The sequence below is a fragment of the Panthera tigris genome, chromosome F2 (assembly GCF_018350195.1).
Source record: "Panthera tigris isolate Pti1 chromosome F2, P.tigris_Pti1_mat1.1, whole genome shotgun sequence".
NCBI lineage: Eukaryota > Metazoa > Chordata > Mammalia > Carnivora > Felidae > Panthera > Panthera tigris.
Genome location: NC_056676.1, coordinates 62,648,044 through 62,673,571, shown reverse-complemented (window position 1 = coordinate 62,673,571; position 25,528 = coordinate 62,648,044). Strand labels below are relative to the sequence as shown.

The 25,528-nt window shown below is 39.0% G+C and overlaps 2 long non-coding RNA genes across 5 annotated transcripts; one reads left to right on the top strand and one right to left on the bottom strand.

Annotated features, from left to right (window-relative positions):
* Positions 1 to 5,648: 5,648 nt before the first annotated feature.
* On the bottom strand, positions 5,649 to 9,418 carry LOC122235018. Of its 2 annotated transcripts, none has more exons than XR_006213095.1 (2): positions 9,377 to 9,418; positions 5,649 to 7,344 (listed from the first exon to the last, which is right to left on the bottom strand). It is a non-coding gene; the product is annotated as an uncharacterized LOC122235018 (long non-coding RNA). The 2 variants fall into 2 exon arrangements; XR_006213096.1 differs by having other exon boundaries at positions 5,649 to 7,340; positions 9,377 to 9,416.
* A 47-nt stretch (positions 9,419 to 9,465) lies between these two features.
* Positions 9,466 to 18,318, top strand: LOC122235047. 3 transcript variants are annotated; one of them, XR_006213139.1, is made up of 3 exons: positions 9,466 to 9,538; positions 13,418 to 13,693; positions 17,980 to 18,318. It is a non-coding gene; the product is annotated as an uncharacterized LOC122235047 (long non-coding RNA). The 3 variants fall into 3 exon arrangements; XR_006213141.1 differs by having other exon boundaries at positions 13,418 to 13,699; XR_006213140.1 differs by lacking the exon at positions 9,466 to 9,538 and adding an exon at positions 9,612 to 9,895.
* Positions 18,319 to 25,528: the final 7,210 nt, after the last annotated feature.

Here is a 25,528-nt window from a genome sequence, read left to right as displayed (position 1 = left end):
GGGGAGGAGAGGAAAGAAGGGAGGGAAGCAGAAAGAGAGAAGCAAGAAAGTGGAGGGGAAAGCAAGAAAAGAAAAAGAGCAAAGCAGAGCATCGCAGCTATGGGTTGAGGGATACTTTTGGCCAAATGGCAAAGTTTCTTTGATTCTAATCATTCCCAGCACCCCCCCCCCCAGCCCCCCATTCTTAAACTCACGATTTCTGCAGGCTGAGAAGAAATAAAAGCAAAACATAATAACATAAAAATGTAAGAGGTAAATACAAACTTTCTTCCTGATGGAAGAAAGCCTTGAAACACCTGTCGTGTCATGCCTGATGTGAATCAGCACATGCCAAAATCCAAGAGAAGTTGAGAATCGGCGAGGCAGGTTCAGCTCAGCCACTGTCCAAACGTCAGTGAATCAGGTGAGGAGTGAGGCAGGTCGCTGCTTTACTTGGCTGACTCCCGCAGCAAACCCAGTCTCTCCCTCACTACTCTCCCTTATCCACGATCAAAAAAGGGCCGCCGTGCCATTTCCATCATTGGGCATCTCTCGTGAGGTGGAGAGCGGTTTTGACCGCTCCGAAGGTGATACTGCTCCATGGAGTAACAGAAAATTTCTCCCCTGTACTTCAGCTTGGCTGCTGCCTCGGGAATGATGATGCCCAGCTCCTTTGAAGATAGCCACATTGGAAAGACACTTTATAAGAAATACTGTACAGTCTTGTGATGTAACTCTACACTTTAAAAAGAAATGAATTTCCTCTGCATCATCCATCTCCGGCATGAAGGAAATCAAAGGCAGCTTGTATAAAGGGCCAGGCCTGCCCCCGTAAGGCCTGTGCCCCATGGTGACGTCATCCCAAGCCCCTGCAGGATAGTTCTTAGAGCAGCTGGAAACGGCTATTACCTATTTCCAAGCCTGCAGTCATTCTGCTTTCTGTGAGGTAAACCAGACTCGGCAGTTCTCGAAGCTTGACGAGAGATTGAGCAGTTAATTTGTGCCATGTCTAAGACACTCCTATACTCTTCAAGTTGACAAGCTTCTTGGCTCATCTGGCCTAGTGATGCTTCCATCTGGCTGCACATCAGAATCAACCAGCGTGTATTTTTTAAAACTACAGATTCTTGGGCCCTACTCTTGGCCTACTCTCAGTTGGATTCTCTGGTGAGGGCTCCTGGTTGTAGTTTGAAATGGGAGCTGGCTTTGAGAAACCTATCGATCCAGAACTACTAGAGGCATAGCTAGAAGCAAGAATATTGGCCAGGTTTTCAAAATATAAATAGCCAGAGTCAGGAGAAATTGGCAGCACTGAGGCTGGGCTGACTCTTCTTGGAAAGGGGGAAGAGGAGAGGAGCAGTGTGAAATCAAAGGTAAGGATGAAAATGTCAAGAAGTTGCGGCTAACATGAGACTCTTGACTGCAAGTGGTAGAAACCAAATTGGAACCAGCTTCGGCAAGAGGACTTTTGCAGGGATGCTGTGGTATTTCCCACGTAACTGAAGAGGAAGGGTGCTACTAGGCCTCAGGGGCCGCTCGGATCAGGGCCTTGGAACTATCAGACCCAGTGTCTGCCATCTATTTTCATTGTGTCTTTTGGGTGTCAGTTTCTTTACTCTGTCCCACTACAGACCAGCTTCTCCCATATAAGGGAAGTGTCCATCTTAAAGTTTTCCTAACCTCTTACATTGTGACCTTATCACCACAGAAGGAATGTCCCTCTCCCTTGGCTCAATTTGGAAAGTTCCAGGAGAGGATTTGGATGAGTTCACCCTGGGTTAAGTGAAGGAGACAAGAAAAATGAGGAATGGGGATTAGCGAACACCACATAGTTGGAATGGGGTGGGAGAACAGTTCCCTAGGAAAGAAGGGATTATTCTTTAAGAAGAAAGCAAGTGTGACAGGCAAAGCCATACATGTCCACCCTACCATCTGCTGTAAATGCTTCTAGACAAGGATCTCCACATTACAACAATGGGAAACTGAAAGTGAAGCTGTCTGATGATTATCAGGTCATGCTTTGCTGTGTCCAGGTCATCTTCTGGCAAATCCTCCATGCTGGGATAGATTTTTGTCCTCCGTAGGCCTGACACTGGGTGCTTTCCCCCTCTATCTCTGAATACATTGAATAACAATGATATGACCATTTCTGGGTCTATCTCCCTCTCCTGCCCAGGAGAACAGGGAGAATGTCATAGTTCCCATAACACTCCCAAGGATGGACTAGTGGTCAGTCCACTTGTTTGAGTCTGAGATACTGCACACCTCACTTTAAGTTTTGTGACTTGTTACTGCTCCGCATAAGTTGAGGTAAGAAAGAACTGGGGGGCTGTTTGTTCCTCAGCAGCAGCCTATCAGCCATCACCATCTGCTTCTGACATGCACCTTCTCTCAATCTTTCCTGGCACTATGAGTCTAACCGATGGCATACAGGCTGGTTATTGTTCTGTCTGAAATAGACCCTGTGTCATCAGAGATCTCTGGGGAGGTCAGGGGAGGTCAGCAACTCTTCATGAATGGCTGGTCTTGGCTGCCTATCAAGATGGCAGCTCTCCTTGGTTATGAGGTGCAAGTACTTGGGTGGATTCTTTCCTTTCCTTTCCTTCCCTTCCCTTCCCTTCCCTTCCCTTCCCTTTCCTTTCCTTTCCTTTCCTTTCCTTTCCTTTCCTTTCCTTTCCTTTCCTTTCCTTTCCTTTCCTTTCCTTTCCTTCCTTTCTTCCTTTCCTTTCCTTTCCTTTCCTTTCCTTTCCTTTCCTTTCCTTTCCTTTCCTTTCTCCTCCCTTTCCCTCACCCCAGATGTGACACCACAGACTCATTTCTTCTTCTCTATCTGTTAATTGATTTATATTCTTATTACTTATCAATCAATACTCCTACCTATAATACATTTAGAAAACTTCTTACATTCTATAAAAGTTTCCACTGTTGTTGTTTTATATTTTCCAGTTTTATAAAAGATTTAAAAATATTTTGGCCCTGGTTTCTGTAGCAGGAAATACAAAGCACAGAACCTCGTATTAAAAATGAAGTGAAGAAAAAGCAGGGTCTATGATGTTATCACCTCCAGGACAACTCTATCCCTCTTCTTTCCTCAGTGATTACATTCTCCATAAACTCATAGACATTTATTGCATCTTCGTTCAGTCATTGTTTAGTGAAGCCACATGTCCTTAGCTCTTGTAATGTGCCTCGTAAATCACCCTCACAGCTCTTTAATAATTTGGTTGCTCTTTTCTGAATTTCCTTCATATGTCCCTTTTCTGGGGCCCTCGGGAGTTGGTAGAACACAAGGTAATGCCCATTATGTGTTAGGCAGTCCAGCTCTACATGGTGTACAGTGTGACATGGCTAATTTCAATCACACCCTCTTGCTTTTCTGACAGATCTTTTGAGTTCTTGCTTTTCTGGAAACAATGAGGGGCAGAGGAGAGGCAGTGATGGGAAGTGAAATAGCAAGCATATAATGTTTAATGCTATCCCTTTTGGAAACATCTTGCTATTGCCCACATTTTTAAAATTTGCTTTTTAGTAAAAAAAAATTTTTAGTGTATTTCTTAAAGAAAACAGAAGTCCAGAAGATTGAGTAGAAAGAAACTCAAGCTAGAAATTAATTAGAAATGTGAGAAATATGTTAATTTCTCCCACTGTTAAATGACCTCCTCATAGGGAAACGAGCTCTTTGAAAAGGAAATAATTTTTTTTAAAGTTTTTGAACTGGAATGGAGTCAATCAAACTTATATACATGTCATACTCCCTGCCCCCTGGCACTAACACTACCCATGTCCAGCCCCAGCTGAGGAAAGTGGCCATGAGCAGTTCTTTCCATGTGACTCCTCTATGGCTTATAATAGCCAGCTAGAGTATAACCAGTTCTGCTCCATGGACCAGAATCCTTTGGACCAGGAATTTGTGTCAGAGACAAAGGCACATGTATATGGACTGGATATCAGGTTAGTCAGCAGCCTCTCGGGAGGGCTCCATATTAGATGACACGGGCCCAACTCATAAATGTTGGTGGCCAAGTGAGCATAGAGAAGGGAAGTAGCATCACTTAAATATAGGCAAAGTCCTGAATAAATTTAAATGATTGTTTCTGAAGAAAGAAAAAAAATGTAGATTGTTTTTTGGGAGAGTCCCTATTCCCAAATGATATCTCAGAGCCAGAAAAGTTTGTACAGCCTCTCCTACCCAGTTTATGAATTCACAACAACAAATAATGTATAGACTTTTAGGAGAGGCGTGACCACAGAACTGTGTTGCACTTGACAATGTGAATGTTCATAATGTCTAATTTATTAAGTGATAGCTTTTTATACTTCATGGCATGAATCAAAAAGGAATAGGATGTTTTGTGCTTTCAAGGATTTTATAGCCTAGTATGAAAATGAGGTAAAAAAAATTAGCTATCACGTAAGGCAGAATGTGGTAATTTCTGTAAACAAATATAGGCAAAGTAACAGAGGAGCATAGAGGAGGATGAAATTAATTGCTGTGAGGTCATGGGAGTAGTGGAGGCTGGGGAATGAGTGTTGGGAAAACTAATCGCTCCATGTTCATTGTTTATCTTTTCATGAAGCCACATTGCCTTGAAGACTAAATAACATTGAGCTGGATAATGCATGGGTGGGATTTTGCAACCTGGAAATGTGGGTTGAAGAGAGACAATGGAAGAAAAGTGTAAGGATAGAAAAACTCAGAACTTCTTCAGGAAATGAAGAGCAGCTTAATTTATCTGGAAGAGAGAAAGGTAATGAGAAATAAGGTTGGAAAAGTGGACCACAGCCACCAACCCTTGGAAGGATATAAATGCCAAACTATAGAGTTTAGTTGGTTTTTTAAAAAATATCTCTCCATATATTATCTATCTGTCTATCTATCTATCTATCTATCTATCTATCTATGAGCCATCTGTCAGCAAGGAATTACATGACCAGAGCCATATTTAGGAACATTTTCTTCAGAAATTGTATGCTTGATCACAGGAGAAGGTGACTAGGGGTGAATAATGCTGTAATGATATTTTTGCAACAGTTCAGGGAGAGATAGTGAGGACTGGACCTAGCAGACAGGAACTGGGAATGGAAAGTGGAGGTTGAGATAAAAGAGTATTTGCTTTCCATGGAGCTCTGGATGGCTGTGGAAGGCTGGGGTAGTGTTTATATAAGTATGAGTCTAGGTTTTGACTCTAGATGACTAAGTAGCTGTGATAGCATTTTGGTGGAAAACAAATAGTTTCTGTGATGAAACACCTCTACCAACAGACAACCTGGGTTCAAATTCTTAGATCTTAGACTATTTACCTGGCTAGTCTGTGCCTCAGTTTCTTTCTCTGTTTGTAAGATAGAAATGATAATAATAGGTCTTTCTTTCCAGGATTGCTGATTGCATGAATAAGGGGTAGATGGAAAGCCCTAGGGCCCTTCTCAATGGGGCTCTGTGAAAGAATTAAGCCCTAACACCATGAGGCAGCCCTTTCAATGACTTAACTTCTCCTTCCACATCTGGAACAGTATTAGCATGGAATGCACACTGGGGAATCACAGGGCATCTCAGAAAGAACTTAGGAGTGACTTATTATAATACTCGGGCTTGGGTTAGACGATATGGAGGATAGTTCAAAGAACTTGGATTCTGTTCTGGATTGGGCACTGACAGAAAGTGGAAGCAGTTTCACAATTTGTTATCTTAATCTTTATTGCAAAAGTAGGATAAATGAAGTATGGATAGAATTGTTTTGGAGGAAGAAATGATAGTTGCTCAGGTTAGCTGGGTGAGGGGAAGCTCGATCATTTTTGTGTTCGCACCATATCTTTATTTTAATTTCTGTCACACATGATTATAGAGTCTTGTCATGGAGAGGCCCCATCAAATGTTAATTATTTGCAGCAGCAGAAACTCATAACCTAGTTGGTAGCAACAGTTTTAAGTAGTCAGGGCTGCTCTTTTTTTTTTCTTTTTCTTTTTGTGCATAGCTTTGATTCCTCCCCCCACCCCCCCTTTGAGAGGAGTAGAAGTAGTCTTATCAAAGCAAAAGTTTGAGTAATTTATGGTTTGGGATACAAATTTCCAATTTGCTTTCTAGGAGTATGTCAATGTACTCTTCTGCTAACAGTGTATGAAAGTAGGATAAAAGTTGGACAGTTACCAAAAAGCCAGTCCCTGGGTAGTTGGCGTGATTTATTAGAATGACCCAAACTTGTGATGCTTTTAATGGTTCTTCCTACCTGTTCTCTTTCTTGAGGTTTTACTGCTGAATTTGCTGCTCACATGAGGAGGACTCATTCATATTCATTCCTTGCCAGTACTCTTCCCTCCTTCCTGTATTAGCAGACTCTTTCCTTCCTGTTGCTTGAGATCAACAATACCAGCCAACACCGGGAACCGTTTTTTTTCTCGTTACCCACTCCCGCCCATTTTGTCCTCCCCATGTCACGAATCAGGAATTGCTACAGTTCATTCCTTCAAGTCATGTGTCCTTCAGGTTAAATGGACCAAAAGATGTCACCAAGCAAACTTCTCTTTTTCATGGTCTTTCTGGACTTTCCAGCATCCTGCCAGACACTACAAGTCTTCTTTCAGAAGAAACTCCTCCTGTTGGTGCTCGCCTATATGTACCAGGTCACGTGTAAACCAGCAAGAACAGCGGTTCTCAAATATTTCTGACCGTGACACTTGGTAAGACATACTGAAAATTTACATCATTGGCAGATATGCAGAAATGCATGTTCACATACACACATACCAGTTTATATAAATCATTTCACACGCGTAGCTGTGTAATTGGAAAAAAAGTTTCACAAAACAAATGTGTCTTTACTACATCCCCTGTGTCCAGATATTTGCTATTCTAGTCTCTTTTATTTAAAGAAAAAGCTTGTCATGATCCTCTATAAACTCATGTTTTAGCTTCTTAGTGATGGAGGAGTGTCTCCTTGGTTAGGGGAGGGGAATGGTGACATATAACAAATCTCTTCCTGCATTCCTGTTTTCTCCGTCTTAGAATGTCTTCCTTTTTCTTGGATCAAGAAGTTTCAGTTTGGTTGGTACAGCTTAGCCCTGATTCCAGCTATTCATAACTCACCACCAGTTACCTAAGCTAGAATATTTAATTCAGAATCTCTGGTAACTTCAACCACAACCATAAATTCAGCCTGCTCTGAAATGATGTTTCCTTCCTCCTTGGATATTACCGGCATCCATTTTCATGAACACAGTCCCATATTTTTGTCCAAAGCTTGACAATTATTTTATGAGTTGTAAATCTGTACTCCCTTCTTCTGGATTCTGAGGAACAGGAAGTTAGGACAGGAGGAGAATTGGACCACCTGGGCAAGGTTAGAGTCTCCGGTAAAGAGGAGGCCTGCCTTTAAGTAAGAGAGAAAACATCTTTATTAGACAAGGAAAGAGGAGCTCCTTCTGTTGCTAAGCTATTCTTAGAGGGATCTGTAGCCCCATTTCAATTCCTCTTATCAGCATCCAACACTTTCCTTAGCTCCAGGATACTGCTAAGGCTTAGATATTGACTCCACTGACATTTCTCCACTGTGAAAAAATTGGGTTTTGTTTTGTTTATCTCAGCCTTGCAGCTGAAAGAGAGGAGAAGGGATGAGATTCTTTTGACTTCGCTAAGAGATTGCCCCTTCATCCTCTGCTATCCCATCAATACCACACAAAGTGGGAACTCTCCCCCCAGGTGGATAGAAAGGTTCAATATTAAAATAGATTAAAAACCTACTGTCTGTATACTATGAATAATTTTCTAGTTTGTCCTGTACCCTTAAATTTATTTTTCATGATTTTTGACATACAGAGGTTTATAAGTTTAAGTCAACAAACTTGTAGATATTCCCTTTGTGTTTTTTCATTCAGGTAGTTATTTTAATTAGTTTTTAAAAATTTCAATTTTTTATCAGAAAATCTTGTGGTCTTTAAAAGTTAGTTTTTATGAAAACAGTACTTAGTTTAAAGATATCGACAAGTGCTATGCAATTGTAAGGGACAATAGTCTTCTGCCCTACCCCTACATTAATTTTCATTCTTTATAGTCAAACATTTAAAAATCTTTTAGCTGGTTGTATGTAAGCGATGAATCATGGAAATCTACTCCTGAAGCCAAGAGCACACTGTATACACTGTATATTAGCTAACTTGACAATAAATTATATATATATTTTAAAAAAATCTTTTTTTAATGTTTATTTATTTTTGAGAGAGAGAGAGAGGGAAAGAGTGAGAGTGAGCGGGGTAGGGTCAGAGAGAGGGAGGGAGACACAGAATCCAAAGCAGGCTCCAGGCTCTGAGCTTTCAACACAGAGCCTAACGTGGGGCTCAAACCCACGAGCTGTGAGACCATGACCTAAGCCCAAGTCAGACGCTTAACTGACTGAGGCACCTAGGCGTCCCCCCCCCCAAATCTTTTAGCTGCATTTATCTTCAAATATTTGTCCATGTATTTAGTCATAATATAGCTTATACTGCTATTTTTTGCTTTTTCAAATTTTCATATTACCCACTGACTTTCTTGTTTGGAAGATGAAGGTTTTAGGTTTCTTACATCACGACCACAACATATTCCTATGCTTCCTTCTCCCCTGTCGATTCTTTCTTCATTTTTCCAGTTTTTTGTCCTAATGTCTGTTTAAATAAATACTATCTACACCATCTACTACTGTAATATGAGTTACAGGTGACAATGTACTATAACTACATTTCCTTTCTTATAAAACCCTTTGTTTTCCCTGGAATTACTATTTCATCTTTTTGCTTTTCTTTGTATTCATTAGTAATTAAGCTTCAAATTTTATGATAAACTTATAAAATTCCTCAAAAAATGGCCAAGAACTTCAGATAAATGACCTGTTGCCTTTTCTTTGCCCTTGGTTACATCTTACCTGGGACCCTGCAATCTTTTATTCCAGATCGGAGTGGTACTTTCCAAATCTGCTTATTAGTTGTTGCACTGAGACCTCCTTACCTCTGGGGCCTCCTTTTGCTACACTGCTGTGTTGGATCTTCTATTTTTCAAATCCTAGGTATTACTTTACACTTAAGATAATAACTTATATTTAAGTAAAGCTGTATTGATAATTGTTAAGCAGTGGAATTAAATGATCCACAAATACAATAGTCCCCTTGTCTGCAGGGTATATGTTTCCAGACCCCCATTGGATATCTGAAACTGCTAATAGTTCTGAACCCAACATATACTGTGTTTTTCCTATACACAATACATATGCACCTATGAGAAAGTTTAATTTATAAATTAGGCACAGTAAGAGATTAACAACAACTAATAAGAACAGAACCATAAGAATAGAACAATTGTAACAACATTCTGTAATAAAAGTTATGTGAATGTCGTCTCTCTCTCCAAATATCTGACAATTCTGTACGCACCCTTCTTCTTATGATGATGTGAGATGATAGAATGATGTACCTATGTGATGAAATCAAGTGAGGGGAATGATGTAAGCATTGTGACCTAGTGTTAGACTACTATTGACCTTCCGATGCTACATCAGAAGGAGGGTCATCTGCTTCCATGGTGCTTAACCATGGGTAAGTGAAACTGTGGAAAGTGAAACTGGAGATAAGTAGGGGGTGGGGTGGGTAGAGGGTGAGGGTGGGGAGGGTAGGTGGTGGTGACTATTGTAATCCAATTCAAGAGTTGACTGGGTGGACCAAGAGGACATGTAGGGAGACTAGTTAGACCACTGCAATTGTCCAGCTAAGAGATGATGGATGGCCTGGACCAGAGTTTGGCAGTGGAGATGGGGATAAGAGAAAATGTTTCAGAAACAATTACAAAGTAAATGCTCTGGATTTATGATTTTTAGTAGAAGTGACAGAAACCAACCAAAACTAGAAGAATAAGCCTAATGGTACGATTATGGGGATGCCTCCACAGAAATGAAGGTATATAGCTGAGGATTAGAAAGTGCTTGGAACCAAGAAATGGACAATCTTAGAAAACTCATACAGTATTTTTTTTTTGTTTTTTAATTAATTAATTAGTTAATTAATTGTTAAAATTTACCTCCAAGTTAGCATATAGTACAATAATGATTGTAGGAGTAGAAGCAACTTGTTTTTATCTCTCAGTGTTATTTCTAAGTTTTCACTACCTTCTCTATCTATGCACACTGGTTTAATCTACCCCATGGACATAGGGTGAAAGATGGCCATAGCACATTGCCCCCATTTATATCTCTATTCAAAAGAAAACATGCAAAACTGTATTTTTAGTTCTTTAGTTTCAATGCTAATTCTTCAAGAATGTGAACCAGGTTAGTCCACTTTGAAACTTTTTAAGTGGATTCAGGGAGAAGTTCTTTGGTAAAAATAAGATTCTGAGCACCCACCATATTGAATGGGGCTAAGGTTAGGGTTAAAAATCTAATGATTTTTATTTTCTCCTAAAGAGGTAGAGGAGGTAACTGTTGAGAGTAAGAGAAAGTGATAGAGTCAAAGATTTTAAGAGCCTGGTTAAGGTTTGAAATTGCAATTGCAGAAAGAGAGAGTCTGAGGAGAGAGACTTAGTATGAACTTAGGTAACATTGAGAGCCCACTGGGATGAATAAACTTCAATATATGATGGTACAAATCTGAAAATTGACAGGCACAAAGAGTTTAGGTATTAGATAATGACATTGATGGACCATGCATATTAAGGATGAAGACATATGTAAAGAGAGGAGACTTTCTAGAAAATTCAAAGAACAGCATGTATAAAGGCCCTGAGGTAGGAGAGATTTGGTGCGTTTGAGGCACCATGAGAAGTATAGACTGGGCACACTATTTGCAGGCTGGAGTCACAAGTTAGCTTTTCTTCATCATTCAGCAGAGTGATTCCAATGTCCAAGCCAGTATCTGTTTGTAGTAGGTACTCAGTAAATATTTGTTGAATGAATGTAGCCTTATCTCTATCTAGCAATTTTCCTTCAAATTCTCTGTCCTCTAGATGGCACCCTTCCATAATTTACAGAGGTAATGCAAGCTTTCATCCATTTTTATATTGGAAAAATTACTTAAATATTTTGGGTCTCATTTTCCTGATCTGTAAAACATAAGTATAATAATAACCCCAACTTCATAGGTAGTTGTGATGTTTCAATCAAGTAAAACATAAAAGTGTGTAGCTTTTGATTTGGTAGTCAATCAATACCTATTACCTAATGTAATTATTAATTTTACTGTTGTTATGGGTATTATTTCAGCCTATGAGACTATTTGTGTTCATGTCCTTGTCTTGAACAAAAATCTTACAATTTTTACTGGACACTTTAAGTTGAAGGACACCAAACACCCTTCCCCATCTTAATTATATCCTGACTTTTCCTTTGAGATGCTAGCCCTTCCTAATTCTGAGTCCACAGTGTTTCGAGGGAGATATTTGCTCCCAGTTACAGGGGAGCCACCCTAAAGGCTTAATGTCAATATTTGTATTTCATCCCCCTTATCATGGGGAGTCTGGGAGTCCAACCAGAGCCAATGAAATGTACAATAATTTGGGACTTTTGTCTCTCCTCTGTGGAAACCGTGAGATCATCACTTTTTCCCACAATAATAAGAGGTGAGGTCATGAGGTCTGTATCAATGGAAGCCACTGCTGCTAGAAGGATGGCCGAGAGGGTCCTAAAGGAGATCCTGAGGGTCAAGCAAAGGACAGAACAGAGAGAGGCTTAAGAATGAAGTTCTAGGTAATATTTTTTTGAGCCCCTGGATTCAGCCCTGCCTGAAACTAGTTGTATTTCTGATCTTTTTGCATTATATGAGCTAATACATTTCATTTATTGTTTAAACTGGTTTAAGTTGGGATTTTGTTCCTTACAATATACAATCTTAACTTACACATGATTTTTATTAAGAATGCAATATGTCCATCTTATGTTAAATATGCAGACAAAAGTAGAATATTCTTTTAGTAATCTTTATCTAAAAATTCCATTAGTGCAATAATCAATTGATGTTATGCCATTAAGTAGTACATTCATTAATTTTTTCCAGTATAACTTAAACTCTAGGACAATATGGTCTTTTGAAAATTAGTGACTGTTTTAATAATTATTTTGTGGTTCTCAGGGGCTATAACTGGGTAAAGACATTTCTACATACAGATTAGTTTTTATTTTATGGCTTATTTCACTTTTCAATGTAAAATAAGAAAGTTACTGAAATTTGTTATTGTCCACTTATTATAAAGTTGAGTTCAACTTTTTGCTATTTAAATCCATTATTTAATTTCTACCTTTCCATTATATCCAAATTTTGAGAGACTATGGTTTTTATTACTCACAGAGGGAACATTTGAAGTGGAAGGAATTTTGGACTCAGACAGAACTGGGTTCCAATCTCAGCTCTGCTACTTGCTAGCTCAGTGAACTTAGACTAATTATTTAACTCTAAGCCTCAATTGTTTGTTTTCAAATTGGGAGTGACAATACAAACTTTCAGAGACAGAGGAATAGTGAGGAATACTGAGACAGTACATAATACTCCTAGTGTATACTATGATACCTAAAGGCTCATAACAAGTATGAGTTCCCCTTTTCTAATTAGTACATTTAGCTTTGTCTCCAAAAATTTTAGTGAGAAGTCATGCCAAGCCAATATATTGTTCTGTGAATCAAAAGTATTAAATGTTTTTTCTTTATTTACTAGTTTCTAAATACTTAGTGAGAAACTAACGTGTATTCAGATTAGATCTTGTTCATTGCTAATTTGATGTCAGGTTTACGAATTACTTGATGTGGTGTATCTATGGATGACGATAGGAATACCCATATTTCTTAGCACAGTGTACGTTTGGAATTATGGGGAGCTTAGAAAGCCGTTAACTCCCTCTCTTATCATAGTGTCCATACATCAGTTTTTCTGTGTATTGTTCCAGTTCCACTGGAGAATTTTGGCTTCGTGTTTTTTCATTTATTTTTAAACTTTATATTATTTTGTGTTGCTGGCTGTGTAGCTCATAATAAGGAAATTAAAAAAATATGTGTGCAATCATGTTACACACTATGACCCATCCATTTAATATGAGCTGGGAGAGAAGTAGCTCCCCCTTTATTTTATTTGTATTATTCAAACGTTCTCGACATTTGGATTTCAAGTCCAAAGGAAGAGTTTTGTTCTTCACAGTGTTTTTTGTATAAATGTCTTGAATGGTTTTCATGTGAAATAAATTTTGCTTTCCCCCTGGACCTCAGTCCTAACTCTGACAATCATTTTAGAATCTCCCAATTACATACCCTGCCCAATGGACTAATGGCCATGACCTTTTCCTGCCAATTGGATCCTTCCTCAGTTCCCAGCTGGAGAGTGAGCTGGAGTAGCTAAGGAACCTTCTTAAACAGAGGGATAAACATATCCAAGTTTAAATTTGTCTGAGTACTAGTATAATTACATGAATGACTTAGCTATCCTTTTTTATTGTTCAAGGTGAATTCAGAAGGGAGAAATAAGCTCCTGAAAGATAGTGAAGACGGAAGTCAGGACAGGACACTATACCAGAGATGTCTCTTTATATGTAATGATACAATTTAGGACCAAGATACAAGATGGTACGATGGTTAGAAGCAAGGGCTCTGGTGCTGCTGGGTGTGAACCCAGATCTGCCACTTGGTAAGCGTGCGGTGTTGGGAAGGGAGCCTCCCGTGTGCTTCTGTGAAATGGAGATAAAACACAGGACCTACCTCATGGATTCTCGGAGAAGAGGTAAAGGTAAATTAAATACATACACTTAGAACAGTGCCTGGCATATTGTAAATGCTCAAGAAAAATGTTACTTTTGGTTGTTACTGTTATGTTTCTGGATATTTAATTCAAAAATACTCTGAACAGAAATTTCACATAAATAAGTAAATAATATATGCTGACTAAATACAAATATAATTTTAGGATTCCAGCAAATTCAGTCATGTGGGAATCAGGGAGATGATATTTTATACTAATTTACATCAATCAAAATGGTGACCATTGGCTCTCATATAAATTTTACAGAAAGCTTCAGAAATCTCTTGATAAGCACAAAAAGTAGCACTTTACAAACAGACCCTAATGCCGAAAAGGGACGAAAGCATTTTGACTTCCTAGCAGTGTTTCTGTTATTTTTCTGGAAACCAAATCTGATACCTTCTTTAAGCTATTCCAGTTCTCGCCTTACCTCCTTTCTTAAACCAAAATTATTGAATGAATCCTCTCCACTTGAGGCTGCAATTTATTACCTGCAGTTTTCTCCTGGCCCCAGTATAACCTCACTTTGCTGTTCCTCTGCAGCTGTCTTTTCGGAAGCCACTGGAAAATTTGGAACTTCTCAAATGCAATGGTCCTTTTTAGTCTTTATTGATGGATGCTTCAAAACATCAGACAGTGTTTGCTTTTCTTTCCTTCTTGAGGCTCTTCTGCTTTGGCTTTCTTATGCCTATTCCCGCCACCCCCCCCCCCCCATCTCTCTGTACTTCCTAATCTTCTCAGATACTTATTTTTGCAGCAATTTTGTCGATTATTATATTCCTTAGGATTTGTACCCCAGACATCTCACTGTGAGACTCTCCTTGGTTGATTTGATCCAAGCGACTAATTTCTGGTGCCACCTAGAATTGTCCCAATTTATATTCCCCAATTTCTGTTTCAGTTGTTTATATTTCAGTCTCTTAGATACCAGGGGGCCCCATAAACATCTCAAGGTCACTGTGACCTCAACTAAAACTAAATATTTTTCTTCCAACTCCAAAATTGCTTCTACGTTAATCCTTATTTAGATGAATGATTCTACTCTCAACATACTTGAAAGTACACTAGACTGTTTGCTTCGCATTTTCCAATATTTCCCATCGGTCCCCAAGGCAAATGGCATTTACCTTTTAAATTATCAATCCTTTTGTTTATATTTATAGTCCTATAACTTGGTTTCAGGTTTCCTCATCGTTTGCCTACATTATTACAACAACCCCTACATTGAAGGGGAAGGAAAGACCATAAAGACACCTGAAGAATATTGAATTTTCAGAGAAAGAGAAATCTAGATAAGTAGAACCTTTAATATAAAGTGAAGAAAAGGTGCGGGTAGTTGGCATTTGATTGAGAAATTTTGCAATAAGATGAAATCTCGAGCTACTGTCACTGACGTGTTATCCTGAAGGTCAGATAATAGTTTATGGGTGAAGTGGCATTTGAAGACTACTGAGGGATTGTCTACTCTAATGATCAGCCATGCCAGTCAATGCACCATGCACAGGTGCATTTTTAAAGTTTTAATTCATTTCAGAAGGGTTTGTCAATAGTGCAATAAAAATTTGGCATGCACAGATACAGAGCTAAACCTATCACCTTGCCCCCAAACCATCCTTCTTTCTGTTTTTCCTCTCTTGGTAAGTGGTACCCATAAATGCTCATTCTCTCACTCTGAAACCCCAAGAATTTTCCTCCTTTCCCATCCCAGAATGATCACTTGATTCCCCACTGTCGACAGCTTAGTTCCAGTTCACCGTTCATTTTCTTGAGAGGTGTAGTTAATTTTGGATCTTTAGCGCTCTATTGGACATTGACTAGTTTTTTTATTTTTATTTATTTTGAGAGGGGTGAGGGGCAGAGAGAGAGAGAGAGAGAGAGAGAGAGAGAGGGAGAGAGTAAATGCCAGTCAGTTTCTGTGCTGTGAGCGCAGAGCCTGATACAGGGCTTGATTCCACAAACTGTGAGATCATGACCTGAGCCAAAATCAAGAGTTGAAGGCTCAACTGACTGAGTCACCCAGGTGCCCCTGGACATTGACTATTTTTAAATAACTTTTTATTGATTCTCATTTCAAAATCCTAGACATTGTCATCTATGATGTGGACTACTCCAATAAACCTCTACCTTGACTTTCTAACCCTAGCATTTTTCCCCAGTTCAACTTATCCTCCATGTTGCCTGCACAGTTGTCTGCCTGAACACTGAAGTCAGTAAGTCCTTTCTTCTTCTGGCTTCCAACAGCCTCAAGTACAAAGCTCAGTGTCCATTTGCCAGTCCAGACCTTTTACCAGTTGGCTCCATTTTTCCCCCTATAGTCATATTCCTGTACTTTCCTTCCTACATCCTATGCCCCTGTTGCTTCTTGTGGCTCCTCAAATAAGCTACACCCTCCTCCCTGTGTTTTTGCACATGCTGTTCCCTTTGCAAAGAAGCCCATCTCCCTTCGTGGATACCCTGCAAATTTCTTTTGTGTTCACAGGTCACTCAGGCAGCTAGCCTTTCCCCCACCATCCTCACCACCTTCACAAGGCTCCATTATACCTTTTGGTATTCTAATAACTCATTCTTGCCTATATACCCCACACTTTATGAGCACGTGGAAGGCATGAATTTTGATGTAGACACCTCAATATTCTCAGAGCTTCTTATGCAGTGTGTATGTAGTTACTCCAGTAAAGATTTATTAAATGAATAATGAGATTCTAAGATGACATTCTATTTTCAGCTATGGATATATCTTAAGGTCTTACACACCATGTGCAGGTGCATTTTTAAAGTTTTGTTCTAATCTTTGATGAAAGAGATATTTTTTATGTATGTTCTACAGAAAAAAAGGAATCACTATAATTTCACAAGATTTCAATGGAAGTATTTAGTGGTCTTATTAGGCTCTTGAAAGAAAGAGAAAGAGAGAGAGAGAAGAAAAAGAAAGAAAGAAAAGAAGGGAAAGAAAGAAGAGAAAACAAAAGGAACGGAAAGGGAAGAAAAGAAAAGAAAAGAAAAGAAAAGAAAAGAAGGGAAAGGAAAGGAAAGGAAAGGAAAGGAAAAAAAGAAATGTTAATTAAGCACAAATGCTAGAAAAATAATAGACTAGCATGGGCCTAAATGTGACCTGGCTCCAGGAAATGAGACCTTTTATAATGAAAGTTCTGAGTTGTTAGCTCCCTGGCAGTCATTCTGCAGTGGCCCAACCCACTTTTTCATCCATATCTTCAACTTCCTCCAACCATTCAGTGTGATTAATTCATTACTAAGAACACATCTTCAGTTCCCACTCTATTTTTTACTCCACTATTTCCTTTGTCAGAATGCCTTTAACCCTCTATTCTTTCTCTCCTCTCAAGATCCTACCTAGTACTGAAGACACTTCAAGGTGTCTCCTCTTCCAGGAAGACTTTTCTGATACTTCCACTAAATGAAAACTTTTTTCCTCCTAACTTCTTAAATACTTTATACCTTTTTGATGGCACTTACCACAACCTGCTGTATACTATGATTATTTGTGTACTTGGTTCATCTTACCTATCAGAGTTTAAGTTTTTTAAGGTCAAGCACTTTTTTTTTTTTTTTTTATTCTTCCACCTTCACCCAGGCAATGTTTGGTACAGTTTTGGTATTCAATAAATATTTGCAACATAAAGTTGAAATGGGTTATGAGCCTGAATTTTATCATTGATAAATTTCTTGGGGCCTTGACTATCAGACACATACATGCACTTGCCTTAATCTCCGTTAAATTGTGTGGAATGTCCCTGTCTACTTATTTCCACCACTAGAAATCTCTTTTTTCAGAGCTATTACACAAAATGTTGTTATAACAACCATAAGAATAATTGTAAAGATATTTAAAGTAGCAGTCCCTAGACATCTTAGCCCTGAAGCCTCATCATGTGGAGGAGGCAATAAGGTGTATTGTCAGGAGCACAGACTCTGAATCTGGAGTTGGTTAGGTCTGAATCCTGGCTCTGTCACGTACAAGCAGTGTGATGTGGGTAAACTACTTAACCCATCAGTGCCTCACTTTTAGTATCTATAAAACAGGTATTATACCAGTACCTACCTCATGGGGTTGGTGTGAGAATGAAATGAGTTAATATATGTAAAATGTGTAAAATGTAAAAGTATGGCACATGGTTAGTTTTAGTTTTTACTGTATTATTATTATTATTATTATTATTATGTGCACGTAGAGTATATGCCTACCACCTATTTGAAAGCATGAGCTTTTAAATGGTTGAAACTGTGTTTTCTTCGTCTTGGCATTTCAGGTGACTGGTATGGTACCTCATACAAAGTTAACACTGAAAGACATGAACCTGGAAGAAAATTCCTCCCTGCCCTAGAGGTGAACCTGAACTTGCTTTCTCCCTGTCATGGATATCCAAAGAACTTCCTTTTTGTGCTCTCAGCAACCTCATATTTAACCCTGCTGGTTTTCATTTACTTTATAATTGAATCATAATGAATTTTAAAATCCATTCTAACTTCCTAAGATCTCTAGAGATTTGCTTCATCAGTCTGACATCACGTTCATTTACATTTCTTCTTTTTTCGTTTCCTTGTATGAGGTCTAAGAATTGTTCCAATAAAACACTTTTAAGATTGTATTACACATACTGTATGCTATTTATTCCTGGCTACATGTTCAAATTAACAAGCACGAAATTGCTAATGCCGTGATCGACTATTACAAACTGTAATGCTATAGCTGTCATAATTGAAAAAATTGGAACTGGACTATTCTTTTGTAACCATCTAAGCTAATAGTTTAAGTGGAAAATATTTATACAAAAATCAAAGCCAATTCAAGTTCAGGGAGTTGTTAGAGGCCATCCAGCTTGGTCATTCTCCTAAGATGGTAAGTTCCTCAGTAGCCCCCAGGATAAATAATCGTCTTTTGCCTAAATTGTTCCAGGAGAACAGAATACATTAATTCTAAGGTCATTTTCTTGCCTTGGTGGGCAATTATAATTGGTGGGAAACTATTTCTCCTGTTGAATATAAACCATTACTCTGAAAAACAACAGAGTGGATCACCATCTTCTGTGATAGCCTTCAAATATTTGCAAACAGGTGCTTTACTTCCCACTATGTTATAAATTAACAGATCATAATGAAGCAACTCAAGAATTTTTAGACCTACAAGGCACATGAATATGATTTAATCTTATTGTTTTATAGATGAATACATTAAAAAGAAGAGGGGTTGAGTAGTTATATGCCCACATAACACATTTGTTCATTTGATCATTGTGTACTTAGCTACCAGCTTAATAAACTTATAATTTTGTAATTTAAAATAACATAGTTTTATAACTTAATATAACACAATTTACTATTTATTATAACAAATAAATTATGAAGGAATTTATAGTTTATTAGATAAACAACACTGAAGACCTTGGTGAATTATAGCCAGCTCATTCTCCTTCTTTCCCCCCAAGCTATCACTAACGTATAATTGTTATCCAACATCCCTTTTTTCTTTTAAATGCTTGTTTATTTTGAGAGAGAGGGAGAGAGAGACAGAGAGAAAATGAGCAGGGGAGGGGCAAAGAGAGGGAGAGAGAGAGAATCCCAAGCACTCTCTGAGCTATCAGTGCAGAGCCTGATGTGAGGCTTGAACTCACAAACTGAGATTGTGACCTGAGCTGAAATCAAGAGTCAGACACTTAACCAACTGAGCCATCCAGGCGCCCCTATTCAACATTCAAAGATTCAAACATATTGTGTCATTACTTCTCCAGCAGAGAAACAGAACAACTACAAGTGATGTGGAATAAGGGATTTATGATGAGGATTTGATTTTACGTGGTTGTAGGTGTGGAAGAAGTGGAAGCCTCTGCATCTGGGCTTGAAGTCATTGTTGGTTGGTAGAAATTGCAGTCAAGAACACAATCCAGACGTGAAGTGGGATGAAATGAGGACAAACAGGAACATACATCCATCCCTCACTGCCTCCAACCTTGACAATGATGGTGAAATGGAAGGAGCCGGTGCTTGTTGCCGTGGAGCTGCACACACACCTACCACTGGACTGAGTAGCTGAAGGAGGAGTTGTAGGCCTGCCTGCTGTTCCCTGCCAACAAGATGGGCAACAGCTAGACACAGTGCACATGGATGTAGTGACTCCTGGCACCCACGCTGACCTTTGGAGCAAAACAGCTGCCCCACAGAGCTCTGCAATTCTCTGAATGTTGTGATTGTCTATGGTTGAGTGTTTAACCTCTGCAGATCGTCTAGTGCTGGGGCTCATCACCAGTGATGAGCTACAGGTCTCTTCTCTCACCCTGTTTATTCCAGCAACTTTCTCTGTGTGGCTCAGTTTTCTTATTTTCTACAGGCTCCTGGGTTGGACTAAAAAATGGCATCATGCTGGTCAATTCCAATATCTGAAACATTTGTTCCTTTAATCACTAGCAAATGGAAAATGAATGATGAAAAATGAGAATCAGCATATTTCCTACATCATCTTGAGGGTGAAATGAGATGTTTATGAAATACTAAGTTTAGTGAGAGGCATTTGCTCAATAAATCTTTGTAAATAATATTATTACTGCACCTAAAATCTCTTGCGGTTTCTACTTTGTGTGTCTCACCATTAAACTATACAGTTCTTGAAAATAGGATCTGTGCCCGATTCAGTCCTACATCCTCAGAAGCTTAGCTAGTAAAGCCATCAAATTTGGGGGGAAAATATGTAGAAATGAACATGAGACCTTGGAGTAACATTTTCTAAGCATGTCACCAAAGGAAGATTTGATAGAAGATTTAATCTTATAAGAAGAAAAATGGTCTATTTAAAAATCTTAATGAACTAAAGAAGAAAAAACAAATTATAATATAATGATATTTGCAAGTGGTATGTCTTAGCGTTCATATTCGCAACATGAAAGAGACTCCAATAAACAAGTACGGAAAACAAAAAAAATCAACAGAAAAATGGAAAAGAGCATGAACAGATATTTCAACACATGTGTTCTCTTAAAGTTCTAGAAGTCGGAAGTTCAAAATGCATCTTATGGGGTTGAAATCAAAGTGTCAGCTGGGCAGCTCGGTTTTAAAGTCTCTAAAGGAGAATCCATTCCTTGCCTGGTCCAGCGTCCAGAGGCTTCCAGAATTTCCTGGCTCATGGCCACGTCACTCCAATCCCTGCTTCTGTGGTCACGTTACCTCCTATCAACTTCTTGCTTTGTTATTGTAAGGACCATAGTGATTACACTGGGCCTATTGGAAAATCCAAAATAATCTCCCCATCTTGACTTAAAAATATCTCCAAAGTCCCTTTTGTCATATATGTAAAATAATACGTTTGCAAGGTTCTGGGAAGTATGATGTAGATAGACACTTTTGGGGAACCATTATTGAACCTACCAGAGTAGGTTAAAAGTCATTGAATATTATCTAGATTTGTCATACTCTTCTCCTCTGAGAGAGAGCACCAATACTCAGGGCAATCAGGAAAAGTATGCTAGTTAGTGACTGGCTATAACAACTTTCCTGGCATTTGAGTGGTCTGGGCATGGCCACATGACTCTACCCTTTTCAATTAATTTTTTTTTTTCTGATCATCTCTGCTACATATTTCTTTTTTTTTTCTTCAATATATGAAATTTATTGTCAAATTGGTTTCCATACAACACCCAGTGCTCATCCCAAAAGGTGCCCTCCTCAATACCCATCACCCACCCTCCCCTCCCTCCCACCTCCCATCAACCCTCAGTTTGTTCTCAGTTTTTAAAAGTCTCTTATGCTTTGGCTCTCTCCCACTCTAACCTCTTTTTTTTTTTTTCCCTTCCCCTCCCCCATGGGTTTCTGTTACGTTTCTCAGGATCCACATAAGAGTGAAACCATATGGTATCTGTCTTTCTCTGTATGGCTTATTTCACTTAGCATCACACTCTCCAGTTCCATCCACGTTGCTACAAAGGGCCATATTTCATTCTTTCTCATTGCCATGTAGTACTCCATTGTGTATACAAACCACAATTTCTTTATCCATTCATCAGTTGATGGACATTTAGGCTCTTTCCATAATTTGGCTATTGTTGAGAGTGCTGCTATAAACATTGGGGTACAAGTGCCCCTATGCATCAGTCCTCCTGTATCCCTTGGGTAAATTGCTAGCAGTGCTATTGCTGGGCCATAGGGTAGGTCTATTTTTAATTTTTTGAGGAACCTCCACACTGTTTTCCAGAGCGGCTGCACCAGTTTGCATTCCCACCAACAGTGCAAGAGGGTTCCCGTTTCTCCACATCCTCTCCAGCATCTATAGTCTCCTGATTTGTTCATTTTGGCCACTCTGACTGGCGTGAGGTGATATTTGAGTGTGGTTTTGATTTGTATTTCCCTGATGAGGAGCGACGTTGAGCATCTTTTCATGTGCCTGTTGGCCATCCGGATGTCTTCTTTAGAGAAGTGTCTATTCATGTTTTCTGCCCATTTCTTCACTGGGTTATTTGTTTTTCAGGTGTGGAGTTTGGTGAGCTCTTTATAGATTTTGGATACTAGCCCTTTGTCCGATATGTCATTTGCAAATATCTTTTCCCATTCCGTTGGTTGCCTTTTAGTTTTGTTGGTTGTTTCCTTTGCTGTGCAGAAGCTTTTTATCTTCATAAGGTCCCAGTAATTCATTTTTGCTTTTAATTCTCTTGCCTTTGGGGATGTGTCAAATAAGAAATTGCTACGGCTGAGGTCAGAGAGGTCTTTTCCTGCTTTCTCCTCTAGGGTTTTGATGGTTTCCTGTCTCACATTCAGGTCCTTTATCCATTTTGAGTTTATTTTTGTGAATGGTGTGAGAAAGTGGTCTAGTTTCAACCTTCTGCATGTTGCTGTCCAGTTCTCCCAGCACCATTTGTTAAAGAGACTGTCGTTTTTCCATTGGATGTTCTTTCCTGCTTTGTCAAAGATAAGTTGGCCATACGTTTGTGGGTCTAGTTCTGGGGTTTCTATTCTATTCCATTGGTCTATGTGTCTGTTTTTGTGCCATTAATTTTTTTTTTTAATTCAAAGAGAAGTGAGTCTTTCAAGTTGTTGGTTCTGAACCTAAAAAACATTTTTTTATTTAAAGAAATTAAATAACTATAAATAATAATTTTTTGCTTCTTCATCTCTCATTACTCAGCTTTATGGTGTGTTGAGTATTATTTTATGCCCAAAATATTTTGGGGGAGGGGCATTAAATTGAGGGCTGAAACAAAGGAAAACATCTCATCAAGGAGTAATGATACTCTCTAGCAGCATGGGGGAATCACCACTCCCCCCATCTTCCCAATCTGGACCCTTCTTGCAGTTCTTATGGGACAAAAGATTGGGTTGCCATCCAGACCCACTGACCCCCAATACATCATTCAAAATAGCCATAAAATCTGTAAAAGGAAATTATAGCAATTCTTACTTCGAACTTAGTTGCATGTTTATTTGTCCAGCTTTGGCAGGAGGTTAGGTTTCTTTGAGGGCATTGATTAGTACTTTATCCAGCACCTAACACAATGCTTGACACGTAGTAATTACCAAAATATTTGTTAAATATGTAAATGAATGGAAGGATGAATGACTTCACTTTATGGCAGCCTGTCTATAGAGTGGCCCCTGACATGGATAAGGATGATTAGTATGTAATTTTAGTACCTTCAGTTTAAGGAGGGAGGGGAATACTTTAGGAAAAAGTGTTCGTTCTTCTTAGATGTTTGAATATATATCTGACTGCCATTGGCAGTGGAAGAACTGACCTCAGAGGTCTGCAAAGGCATTTCTTAGGCATTTTCCAGAAATATTTAGAAATTGCAATTCCTGGGGAGAAAGGTTGACCTCAATGTTGCCCCGAGCAGGTGTGGAGGCTTCCTATTGGGTAATCTATTCCTCCCACGCATCAAGCATTTTCTTGCTTAAGGCATCACCTTGAGGCAGCTGGAGCAAAACTGTGAAAAAGAATTGAATGTTCTCAGAAATAGTTTGGATTTTAAAAAGAAGGTTCTTAAGATTAGAATCTTAGGATCTTAGAATTCTAAGGATTCTAGGGATTTCTAAGAGTCTTAAGAATCCTAAGATTCCTTAAGAAGTTCACACTATAAAGGACTAAAATAAGCAAGATATAAACGGGAGAGAAAGAGGCAAATGAGAGGCATTAATCTTAAGGTGCAAAGTTTTATTTTATGAATAGAAATACATGTAGAAAGTTACACATAGGACACTCGAGTCGACTGGAAACTTTGGGAAGATTTGATTCCGAATTCTTCATTCTATAAATCAGGGGCCCGTGGCCAGGGTGTTTAAGCAAACTGTCCAGAGTGACACAGGGAATTGGCAGCAGAGCCAGGATTGTAAAGTGGGGCGCCCAGTTTCTAACCCCTCTTTCCACTCTCCGAGCCGGCGGCCCGAGCCCAGTGTAGAAGGAGAAACCACTCCTGGGGTTTTTTGGAAGAGCAGCTGTCATCTGGCTGCCACACTCAGGGAAGAGCCAGACCACTTGACGGTGGAAAAAGAGGATGGAAACGCAAAAGGCGAAGATGCAACTGCAGATTTTATATGGAAAACATGAACCAACTATGGTTTGAAATATTAAAAATAGGTTAACTTCGATTTAAATTCTATTGGACACCAACTTAAGGTCTATAAAGAAAATGTCTGGAAAAATTTGTGCAGCTATCTCTCTTTTTGCTGCATTAGGCAAATTAATAGGATTGTCTCCCTCCTCTAGGAACTTATTTAAAACTTGAAAACATTAACCTTAATAAAGGAACTTATTTAAAACTTGCAAACATTAACCTTAATAAAGAAAAGAGAGTGAAATATAGAACAAAGATTACTCCCATGATCTCTTGGTCTTGCCCTCTGTGATGTAGAACCAACAGCCTGGGCTGGAAATGCCAGAACTAGAGTCTAATCCTGTTTAAGCTACGACTTTATTCAATTCATCAACAACATTCTGGCATTCAGTTTATTTATCTGTAAAAAGGGGAACAGATTAAATGGAGGTCTCTGGCAGTCTTTGTCAAATTTAACATTCTAAAACAACTTTTTTTTTTTTTGTTTTAATGAGCACAGATGTTCATTTATTGACTACTTGCTATGCATCAGGTACTGGGTCTGATGTTGTGCATAAGGCGGTGAATAAGACAAATATGATCCCTGACCTCATGGAGCTCAGAGAGACAAGAAGTAAACAGGAAACACTAAATAGATAACTCATTACACTTTATCCATAAGTAGATAATACAACTAGTAATAGGAGTTAAGCTGGATTAAAAAGTAAACGTCAAGGATGGAAGGCCTCGTTTGAGTCTCATCCTCAAAGACCTCAAGCCTCAAGACAAACATTTAAATAGACATAGGAACAATGTGCCCAGCAGAGAAGGTAGCATATGCAAAGTCACGGAGGTCAGAAAGAGTTTGCTACAATTGAGGACTTGACAGAAGATGGGAGTGGCTCGGAGATAGTAATTAAAGGAAAAGAGGCATAAAACAAGGGCAGAGCAGGTCTTGCAAGATATTGCAGATTACAGGAGGCAGTTTGGATTTTATCCCACAGGCAATGGGAAGCCATAAGAAGCTTTAAAAGAGATGAGTGTCATGTTTTAATTCATGTAACAAACAAAAAAAAAATACCCTCAGGGCACCTGGGTAGCTCAGTTGGTTAAGCTTTTGACTCTTAGTTTCAGCTTAGGTCATGATCTTGCAGTTTATGGGCTCGAGCCTCATGTTGGGATCTGCGCTGGCAGTGCAGAGCCTGCTTGGGATTCCCTGTCTCTCTCCCTGTCTCTCTGCCCCTCCCCTGCTCATGCTCTCTCTTTCTCTCTCAAAATAAATAAATCAACT